This window comes from Oncorhynchus gorbuscha, linkage group LG11 (assembly GCF_021184085.1).
Source record: "Oncorhynchus gorbuscha isolate QuinsamMale2020 ecotype Even-year linkage group LG11, OgorEven_v1.0, whole genome shotgun sequence".
NCBI lineage: Eukaryota > Metazoa > Chordata > Actinopteri > Salmoniformes > Salmonidae > Oncorhynchus > Oncorhynchus gorbuscha.
In genome coordinates, this window is record NC_060183.1 from 75,558,455 (window position 1) to 75,570,669 (window position 12,215).

A 12,215-nucleotide genomic window follows, 5' to 3' on the forward strand; every position below is an offset into this window, starting at 1 on the left:
TAGTATAGTGGAGGTATATGCTGTATACTCACTTCTTAATCCCCACGATGCTTATCAAAGTAGTATAGTGGAGGTATATGCTGTATACTCACTTCTTAATCCCCACGATGCTTATCAAAGTAGTATAGTGGAGGGTATATGCTGTATACTCACTTCTTAATCCCCACGATGCTTATCAAAGTAGTATAGTGGAGGGTATATGCTGTATACTCACTTCTTAATCCCCACGATGCTTATCAAAGTAGTATAGTGGAGGTATATGCTGTATACTCACTTCTTAATCCCCACGATGCTTATCAAAGTAGTATAGTGGAGGTATATGCTGTATACTCACTTCTTAATCCCCACGATGCTTATCAAAGTAGTGTAGTGGAGGTATATGCCGTATACTCACTTCTTAATCCCCACGATGCTTATCAAAGTAGTGTAGTGGAGGTATATGCCGTATAAAGTAATAAGGCTGATGGAACAGATCAGAATGTTTAGCTTAAAATGTTGATAAACCAATATTTCTTCACGTTTTAAGTGCAGCAATGTGCACATGGTGGTAGGCCTACATGCAAACGTTCCAATATGCAATTTGCGGGAATACACCATTCTAAAATGTGCACTGCACATGCAAGCTGTTTCATGGACAGAGATGGAAATAATAGTTCAAAATTTTGAAAGAGGGGAGATTTAAAGATGCAACAACTTTCATGGGTTGCTAATGTGGCTAGGGAAATGCATTTGACTGCTAGACAATGAAATTAAGTTGAAAGAAAACCCTTAGAACAGGATAACGCATATGAAGAAGTCTTTATAAGTAGCCTATGCCCACCTGGGAAAAATATATCATGATTATTTTCATCAATCTAGTGGCGACTCCCTCTCATGTGCACACTGCTAACCAAATAACAGTGGTAGGTGTTTGTACAGTTGAATCTACAATCCAAAATCAAAACGTTTTTGATTTTTCCCAGTCTTCAAAAGTGTTCTCCTGATGTGGTTTAAGCATTGTGGACTTAACATCCAATTTAGCTGTTTTTCTATATCAAAAAAGTGAGATTGAGAGTGAAAACATGGGAAAAAAATGGCAAAATCTGAAACCTGTGAATTCCTGACTCCTTAAACAGCCTCATTTATTTGTTTCATTATAGTAGGACTACTATTAGCCTACTTCCACAGTACAGCTTAGATTGGACTGACTGTGAAAGACCAATATGGGATTCATAATTTTTAGGTCATTTAGAGTGTATGTCACTGTTTTTCATATAATTTTTCACACGGGGCGCCTTTCCTTCACCGGCGGGCGTTTTGATATTTTGGGGCAAAATTAGAGTAAACTCACTTTTCCGGGCACCACTACACTACTGGGTGCAGTGGGACCTCTTACCCAGATTGGTGCAGGGGGAATCTACCCGTCATCTCAGGCATGCAAGGACACCCGATACGTTCTCTGTTTACAGTTGACGGCCTCGACACATCTGCCACAAACACAAATATCTGCTTCCCTGTTTGTGTGATATCAACACACACAATGAGACACACGGCTGATCTCACGCCAACAGATGTTCATATGTTTGTGTGATATCAACACACACAATGAGTCACACGGCTGATCTCACGCCACAGATGTTCATCTGTTTGTGTGATATCAACACACACAATGAGACACACGGCTGATCTCACGCCAACAGATGTTCATATGTTTGTGTGATATCAACACACACAATGAGTCACACGGCTGATCTCACGCCACAGATGTTCATCTGTTTGTGTGATATCAACACACAATGAGACACACGGCTGATCATCTGTTTTTGTGAATGAGGGATCTTTTGTCCAGAGTGCAGTGTATGAGGGTATGGAGAATGTGTGTGACAAAATAATGTACCTTGGAGAATACGGGCATCGATCCCGCTACCTCTCGCATGCTAAGCGAGCGCTCTACCATTTGAGCTAATTCCCCAGCTGTTAGAAGTGGCCACAAGGAGTATTGTAGAAGCTTCCACCCTGGCCACGGGATCCTCTTGGCTTACTTGGTAACTTACTCGCTAGCAGTTGCTGAGCCATCATGACCCGTAACAGCTGTCATTTCTGGCAAGTTGGGCTGGTTAGCTCAGTTGGTCAGAGTGTGGTGCCGTCAATGCTAAGGTTGCAGGTTCAATCCCTGTACTTGTGATTAGTTTTTTTTGTGTGCTTATGCTAAGAGAGAGAGAAAAAAAATATATCCAAACCCTTCCATAAATAATGCAACCATGGCATCTGACAGGTGTAGGCCTATCATACGGCTGAGAGGTACCAGCTGTAAATGTAAAAACTCTGTAGTAACAGAGATCTTCTAAAGGTGTTCCATAATATTACAGTATTATTATCTAGACTAGAGCCATACTGTAACACCTATTGACACACAGTATTGATAGTACACCAAGGTTAGCTAGTGTACTGTCTTGCACATCCCTGCATAATGTGTGGTGTCACAGTTTGGAAGCAGGACTGGGGACAGCTTTGCCCAGAGCTCCCAAAACCCTGAGCTATTTCCCAGGCGTATTGATTCTTCCATGACAGACAAAAGACTAAATGAGGACACAGATATTGATCTGAAACTGGATTAAAAACTAATCTGAAATATACCCTGAGAGTTGAGGTATCTGTGGATATGTTAGTATCGTTGTTGTACTCCTAGAAGCCACATGCCCTGTAACTGTATCCTGTCTTCCCACCTTTTATCTGTTAAGACCAATTACCCAGTGCTATTTGTGGATGTCACTGCAGTTTAGTTAGTAACAAAACAAAAGTATACTGACCTTCATTAGGCTATAAAGTTATTATTTATTTATTAGCAGATCACTGCATGACAATCAAAACTAACTAGTAAATAGAACTAGTGATGTTATGTTCTCTGACATCTTGAACAACTAGCTGTTGCTTCAAGTGGACCTATATATCTCCAAACCAGTAAGTGGTGTCCATCCAAACCAGTAAGTGGTGTCCATCCAAACCAGTAAGTGGTGTCCATCCAAACCAGTAAGTGGTGTCCATCCAAACCAGTAAGTAGAGTCCATGACAACATTGCACACTAGTGTTTTGTTTTATGGTAAACACACACTGCTTTCAACAGGTCAGTAGAATAGAAGAAACAATAGAACCAAACACAACCGCAGGCAGGTTGGTTCAAATAGTGTTTGACTTTCACCCTGATAAGAAAGATCTATGTCAGGCTTTGTATGAGTGAATAGACTATACTAAACTGTCTTCCTCTCCCTTTCTCTCTCTCTCTGCTATTTCTCCCTCTGATCTTTCTTCCTCTCTCTCTGCTCTTTCTTTCTCTCTCTCTCTCTCTCTGCTCTTTCTCTCTCTCTCTGCTCTTTCTCTCTCTCTCTGCTCTTTCTCTCTCTCTCTCTGCTCTTTCTTTCTCTCTCTCTGCTCTTTCTTTCTCTCTCTCTGCTCTTTCTTTCTCTCTCTCTCTCTCTCTCTCTCTGCTCTTTCTTTCTCTCTCTCTCTCTCTCTGCTATTTATTCCTCTCTCTCTCTGCTATTTCTTCCTCTCTCTCTGCTCTTTCTGCTCTTTCTCTCTCTCTCTCTCTGCTCTTTCTCTCTCTCTCTGCTCTTTCTCTCTCTCTCTGCTCTTTCTCTCTCTCTCTCTGCTCTTTCTCTCTCTCTCTCTGCTCTTTCTCTCTCTCTCTCTGCTCTTTCTTTCTCTCTCTCTCTCTCTCTCTCTGCTCTTTCTTTCTCTCTCTCTCTCTCTCTGCTATTTATTCCTCTCTCTCTCTGCTATTTCTTCCTCTCTGTCTCTCAAAGGTTTTCATTTTATTGCCCTCTTGCATGTGTATCCTACCTACCTGCTAAGCGTTTCACAATAAGGCTTGGTTTTGTCTTGCCACCACAATTAAGTTAACTCAACGCAATGAATGCCTCATCGCCTTTTTATCACCAGGTTTGTTTTATTCATGGCATTGTGCTCCTTTATACATGTCTGGAGGGGATTTAAGGATCTAAGAAGGATGGTTTTGTGGTCTCAGTGCTGTGTCAACATGTCCAACAGAAGAGCTACCTGTGCACAACCATACCATAGACTCAGAGAGTGACTGGCCGGATCTGAATACCCATACTAACGTACTACATAAACTCAATACTTACTTTGGCGTTTTATCTAGTAGAATTCATGTGTCTTTTCACACTTACATGTTTGACAGCAGCTGATAATCAGATAAATTGACACACTGTAGCAAAATGAACGCATGACAATAGTCAAAGCAATCGCACATTAGATTAAATTTCACACACTACAAAATGTTTAATTATTTCGTAAACTAACTGTGGTGGTGAATCATCACCATCATCATCATAATCATCATCCTCCTCATCACCACCATCATCATCACTATCCTCACCATCATCATCATCATCATCATCACCACCATCTAATTTTTTTACTTTTGGATTTAACCAGGATAGTTCACTCAGCAACAATCATCCAATACAACAGTCCATGAATTGACTTAAGTCACCTCCTAAACTGAATATCCAACTCTGCAAAGCAGAGTCAATTATCTCGGGTAAACTAACTGGTAGGGTGTGGTCTCAGGTAAACTAACTGGTAGGGTGAGGTCTCAGGTAAACTAACTGGTAGTGTGAGGTCTCAGGTAAACTAACTGGTAGGGTGAGGTCTCAGGTAAACTAACTGGTAGGGTGAGGTCTCAGGTAAACTGGTAGCGTGAGGTCTCAGGTAAACTAACTGGTAGGGTGAGATCTCAGGTAAACTAACTGGTAGGGTGAGGTCTCAGGTAAACTAACTGGTAGTGTGAGATCTCAGGTAAACTAACTGGTAGGGTGAGGTCTCAGGTAAACTAACTGGTAGTGTGAGGTCTCAGGTAAACTAACTGGTAGTGTGAGGTTTCAGGTAAACTAACTGGTAGGGTGAGGTCTCAGGTAAACTAACTGGTAGGGTGAGGTCTCAGGTAAACTAACTGGTAGCGTGAGGTCTCAGGTAAACTAACTGGTAGGGTGAGATCTCAGGTAAACTAACTGGTAGCATGAGGTCTCGTCTCAGGTAAACTAACTGGTCTCAGGTAAACTAACTGGTAGGGTGAGATCTCAGGTAAACTAACTGGTAGGGTGAGATCTCAGGTAAACTAACTGGTAGGGTGAGGTCTCAGGTAAACTAACTGGTAGGGTGAGGTCTCGGGTCTGGTAGCATGAGGTCTCGGTCTCAGGTAAACTAACTGGTAGGGTGAGGTCTCAGGTAAACTAACTGGTAGGGTGAGGTCTCAGGTAAACTAACTGGTAGGGTGAGGTCTCAGGTAAACTAACTGGTAGGGTGAGGTCTCAGGTAAACTAACTGGTAGGGTGAGGTCTCGGGTAAACTAACTGGTAGCGTGAGGTCTCGGTCTCAGGTAAACTAACTGGTAGGGTGAGGTCTCAGGTAAACTAACTGGTAGGGTGAGGTCTCGGGTAAACTAACTGGTAGCGTGAGGTCTCGGGTAAACTAACTGGTAGCGTGAGGTCTCGGGTAAACTAACTGGTAGAGTGAGGTCTCGGGTAAACTAACTGGTAGAGTGAGGTCTCGGGTAAACTAACTGGTAGGGTGAGGTCTCGGGTAAACTAACTGGTAGCGTGAGGTCTCAGGTAAACTAACTGGTAGCGTGAGGTCTCAGGTAAACTAACTGGTAGGGTGAGGTCTCAGGTAAACTAACTGGTAGGGTGAGGTCTCAGGTAAACTAACTGGTAGGGTGAGGTCTCAGGTAAACTAACTGGTAGGGTGAGGTCTCAGGTAAACTAACTGGTAGGGTGAGGTCTCAGGTAAACTAACTGGTAGGGTGAGGTCTCAGGTAAACTAACTGGTAACATAATGAGTTACAACAACAATGGCAACCATCACCTCAAAGCACATCAAAGGCTTTTGTACCTTTGGATACATTTTCCATTGTGTGATCAAACATCGCAGAGATGAAGGGAAACAGGAAGGAAGGGGAACTCCCATCTGGTGTTGTGCCATAAGTTATGTTACTGCTGATACTTTTAGTTACAGTGCAGGAGCAGGCTCTGAGCAAGCTCTACAAACCCTGCAAACATAGGAATGACAAAGCTGTTAGATGTATACCAACTTATTATGCAGACATGAACTATATGATATACAATGATTGTCCATCTACCAACCAATGGACCACTATTAGTGATGGATTCTTTAGACATATAATATTCTCTCTTTGATCCAGAGTGATAATAAATGGTTTTATCTGGGTCAACATATATGGATCCTGATGTTTTTACCTTGTATAAGGTCAAAAGCCGAAATCAAAGAATGGAACAGCTGTTCAAAAGATGGTTGGTCTTTTGGATGGTGTCTGTGTTTTATGGAAATGTCAGTTCAATGTTGCCTTAAATCAGTGGTGTAATGTCATGCTTTTTCAAATTCAAAATGGATCAAATGTGGGATGTCAAAGGGTGTGACACAATCTAGCCCACTTGTAATAATAATAATAATAATAATAATAATATATGCCATTTAGCAGACGCTTTTATAATAATAATATATGCCATTTAGCAGACGCTTTTATCCAAAGCGACTTACAGTCATGTGTGCATACATTCTACATATGGGTGGTCCCGGGGATCGAACCCACTACCCTGGCGTTACAAGCGCCATGCTCTACCAACTGAGCTACAGAAGGACCAATGAAGGTCGCCATGGATACTCAGCCGTGGTCAGAACAGAATAGATGAAGCATTACATATCGCTGTCATCCATCTAGCACAGCTGTGGTCAGAACGGAATAGACGGAGCATTACATATCGCTGTCATCCATCTAGCACAGCTGTGGTCAGAACGGAATAGATGTAGCATTGCATATCGCTGTCATCCATCTAGCACAGCTGTGGTCAGAACGGAATAGATGTAGCATTGCATATCGCTGTCATCCATCTAGCACAGCTGTGGTCAGAACTGAATAGATGTAGCATTGCATATCGCTGTCATCCATCTAGCACAGCTGTGGTCAGAACTAAATAGATGTAGCATTGCATATCGCTGTCATCCATCTAGCACAGCTGTGGTCAGAACGGAATAGATGTAGCATTGCATATCCCTGTCATCCATCTAGCACAGATGTGGTCAGAACAGAATAGATGTAGCATTGCATATAGCTGTCATCCATCTAGCACAGCTGTGGTCAGAACGGAATAGATGTAGCATTGCATATCGCTGTCATCCATCTAGCACAGCTGTGGTCAGAACGGAATAGATGTAGCATTACATATCGCTGTCATCCATCTAGCACAGATGTGGTCAGAACAGAATAGATGTAGCATTGCATATCGCTGTCATCCATCTAGCACAGCTGTGGTCAGAACGGAATAGATGTAGCATTACATATCGCTGTCATCCATCTAGCACAGCTGTGGTCAGAACGGAATAGATGTAGCATTGCATATCGCTGTCATCCATCTAGCACAGCTGTGGTCAGAATGGAATAGATGTAGCATTACATATCGCTGTCATCCATCTAGCACAGCTGTGGTCAGAACTAAATAGATGTAGCATTACATATCGCTGTCATCCATCTAGCACAGCTGTGGTCAGAACGGAATAGATGTAGCATTACATATCGCTGTCATCCATCTAGCACAGCTGTGGTCAGAACGGAATAGATGTAGCATTGCATATAGCTGTCATCCATCTAGCACAGCTGTGGTCAGAACTAAATAGATGTAGCATTACATATCGCTGTCATCCATCTAGCACAGCTGTGGTCAGAACGGAATAGATGTAGCATTACATATCGCTGTCATCCATCTAGCACAGCTGTGGTCAGAACGGAATAGATGTAGCATTACATATCGCTGTCATCCATCTAGCACAGCTGTGGTCAGAACGGAATAGATGTAGCATTACATATCGCTGTCATCCATCTAGCACAGCTGTGGTCAGAACGGAATAGATGTAGCATTACATATCGCTGTCATCCATCTAGCACAGCTGTGGTCAGAACGGAATAGATGTAGCATTGCATATCCCTGTCATCCATCTAGCACAGCTGTGGTCAGAACTAAATAGATGTAGCATTGCATATCGCTGTCATCCATCTAGCACAGCTGTGGTCAGAACGGAATAGATGTAGCATTGCATATCCTGTCATCCATCTAGCACAGCTGTGGTCAGAACTAAATAGATGTAGCATTACATATCGCTGTCATCCATCTAGCACAGATGTGGTCAGAACGGAATAGATGTAGCATTGCATATCGCTGTCATCCATCTAGCACAGATGTGGTCAGAATGGAATAGATGTAGCATTGCATATCGCTGTCATCCATCTAGCACAGATGTGGTCAGAATGGAATAGATGTAGCATTGCATATCGCTGTCATCCATCTAGCACAGCTGTGGTCAGAACGGAATAGATGTAGCATTGCATATCGCTGTCATCCATCTAGCACAGATGTGGTGAGAATGGAATAGATGTAGCATTGCATATCGCTGTCATCCATCTAGCACAGCTGTATAATCCATCACCTATTTCAAAGCATTATGAAGAAGCTCTAGGAGAACTGATGGACAACAGTGTCACACCAGGCAGGTAAACACGTCCATCTGTCCTTGTCTGAGCTGTGAGAGGTGAGAAATATTTTACATGGCTGAAGGAATGATGTCACACAGACACATGTACGCATGCACACACACACAGTACCATACACATCCTAGACTGCAGTGCAGAGACCTCTTGTATTCAACCCACAACATGACTGTCTCTCTCCCTCCATCAGCCAGCAATTTCACCTTGGGCATTGAAATTGTATTATGGAATTACGCATCTCTCTCTCTCTCTCTCTCTCTCTCTCTCTCTGTCTCTCTGTCTCTCTGTCTCTCTGTCTCTCTGTCTCTCTCTGTCTCTCTCTGTCTCTCTGTCTCTCTCTCTGTCTCTCTGTCTCTCTCTCTGTCTCTCTGTCTCTCTGTCTCTCTGTCTCGACATCAAAGATGCTAGCTAGTGACACGAGCAGATTGCCAAAGTGTTGTGTCGCCGCCTCTTGCTCACGTCTCACTTTCCCCCCAGAGATACACACACACACAGAGAAGAGGCAGGGTAGCAGGTCCCTCCTCAGGCAGAGAAGAGTGTGCTTGGAATACCAAAGAGTCCCTCTTTGTGACATGGCAATGAGTAGTAGATCTATCTGGAGCCGTGCCAGTCGATTGTCATGTACAACACCCAGTAACAAGGCCCCAGGTCATCAGAAATAGACAGAGGAACCATGCCCTCTGGAGGGAGATGTCATTGAGTGTAGACTGAGATTTGTAATGACATCGGGCCATGGCAGACCTGGGGTTGATAGAATCTGTGGAAAAGTGTGACCGAGGTTTATTATCAAAACCTTTACAATGTTATTTTTAGACTGTAGAATTCTGTATTATTTGCGTTTTTTAAAAATCGTTTATGGTAACTAACCTCACATTCTTTAATTTGAAACATTTATTGGGCTGCAACATTTTTGGGGTTGTTGTTTTCAAATGTTTATCTGGTATGACGGAGACATCTCTGATGGTGAAGGTCAACCGGTATTTTGAGCCCACGTTATCCTCCAGGCCAGGGTGCAGGAAGAGGGTGAAAGTTCCATCATAAGAAGCTAGCTGTCAAGTGTAATTACATTTCAGGTAGTCTCAGACAGTTCACTCTTGAGGTGACAGAGTGAAAAGGTAACCATCATTGCTAATTAAAGTTGAATGTCCTCTGCAGAGGCCGAAAATTGCATTTCATTATGCGTTACTTTAATTTTTTGTCTTGTCATTGAGAGTAACAAAGAAACTTGGGAATGCCAGGCACATACATATTTGTTGATTGGGTGCCAGACCTCATGTTCTGGCTACATCACCGTGTGTGTGTGTGTGTGTGTGTGTGTGTGTGTGTGTGTGTGTGTGTGTGTGTGTGTGTGTGTGAGAGAGACAGACTCATCTCTGTCTCTGAGTAATTTCACGCCAGTAACCCAATCTCCCCGGAGTCTGCTGTCTGTAGCTCCGCTGAGAAAAATAGTTTTTGTTTAAAGGCAGAGAAATATTGCATGAGGCGGCCTGCCTGCTGCTTTCATAACTCTACGAAATCTATTGTGGGACTTTAGGTTCCTCATTGTATTGCTGGATAGCCATGCTCTCATTGATTTGCTGTGTCAAGGATTTAGGTTTGTATGCCACAACATATAGAGTAAACATTCACTGGCTTGTTTTATGTGTCTATATTAAAGAACAGGAAATTAATTCATAAACAGGAAGTGATGCCCTACTGAAATATGCCCTACTATGATAGAAAACCTTGTTAATGATGGCTTCTGTGTTTAATATTTCTGTGTTAACAAATGTTTCGAAGCAAAATGTATGATCTGTGCTAGGAAATTCAAATTTGAGAGAAATGGCATATTCTGTTAAAGCACAGGAAATGAAGTGACCACACTAATCCTGCTATAGTAGAAAGACCATGTTATTTGTCTATCCTCTCAGTGTCAATGGTTGTCAAGGCAAAATACTTCATCTGTATTGAACATGAATAAAGCATTGGGGAAAAACAGAATACATCATGACATTCAACACATGTTTTAGGGGCACAGCCAGCGGTCGGCACTTCCGAGATCAAAGGCTTCTACCCAGAAGACACTGGGCCTCTAAGCTCCTGGTGGCCTACTCAGTTCCCTGGACAATAGGCAGAATAGTTGCCGGTTACAAGTCGAGCCTTTGAACACACCCAGCACAGCCAATTCAAACCCACAATACCCTTGAGTCATCAGCGCCCCAGAGACATGCCACACACACACACACACACACACACACACACACACACACACACACACACACACACACACACACACACACACACACACACACACACACACACACACACACACACACACACACACGTGCAAAAACAACAACCTGTGGGCATACTCGTAGTGTTGGTCACCTTGTTTGCACTCTGAAGATGAAGGGACAAACGTTAACTGCCATCACACACAGTAGCTTTAAAACAACACTTACCCCCTAATACACTATCTGGTATTATATTACTGCTCCTGGAGGATCACACGGAGGTGTGAGTAGTGATCACAATGATATTTCATGTGCTGATTCTATGAAAAACACATCCATTAATTATATTTCTGAGAAAGAATGGTTCTGCATTCAATAGTGTGTGTGTGTGTGTGTGTGTGTGTGTGTGTGTGTGTGTGTGTGTGTGTGTGTGTGTGTAAACAGTAGGAAATCATATTAAATTAAATGTTATTTGTCACATGCACCGAATACAACTGGTGACTTTACCATGAAATGCTTGATTACGAGCCCTTAACCAACAATGTAGTTTATAAAATAGTAACAAGTGGGATAAAATAAAATACACAAGAATGGAGCTAAAAACAGGAGTACCAGTACCAGATCAATGTGCAGCTATATACAGGGAGTACCTGTACCAGATCAATGTGGAGCTATATACAGAGAGTACCAGTACCAGATCAATGTGCAGCTATATACAGGGAGTACCAGTACCAGATCAATGTGCAGCTATATACAGGGAGTACCTGTACCAGATCAATGTGCAGCTATATACAGGGAGTACCTGTACCAGATCAATGTGCAGCTATATACAGGGAGTACCAGTACCAGATCAATGTGCAGCTATATACAGGGAGTACCTGTACCAGATCAAAGTGCAGCTATATACAGGGAGTACCTGTACCAGATCAATGTGCAGCTATATACAGGGAGTACCAGTACCAGATCAATGTGCAGCTATATACAGGGAGTACCTGTACCAGATCAATGTGCAGCTATATACAGGGAGTACCTGTACCAGATCAATGTGTAGCTATATACAGGGAGTACCTGTACCAGATCAATGTGCAGCTATATACAGGGAGTACCTGTACCAGATCAATGTGCAGCTATATACAGGGAGTACCAGTACCAGATCAATGTGTAGCTATATACAGGGAGTACCTGTACCAGATCAATGTGCAGCTATATACAGGGAGTACCAGTACCAGATCAATGTGTAGCTATATACAGGGAGTACCTGTACCAGATCAATGTGCAGCTATATACAGGGAGTACCTGTACCAGATCAATGTGCAGCTATATACAGGGAGTACCAGTACCAGATCAATGTGCAGCTATATACAGGGAGTACCTGTACCAGATCAATGTGCAGCTATATACAGGGAGTACCTGTACCAGATCAATGTGCAGCTATATACAGGGAG

General features: G+C 42.7%; 1 non-coding gene across 1 annotated transcript; it reads right to left on the reverse strand.

Annotated features, from left to right (window-relative positions):
• Window positions 1-1,878: 1,878 nt before the first annotated feature.
• Window positions 1,879-1,951, reverse strand: trnaa-agc. Its single transcript has one exon. It is a non-coding gene; the product is annotated as a tRNA-Ala (tRNA).
• Between the last annotated feature and the right edge of the window lie 10,264 nt (window positions 1,952-12,215).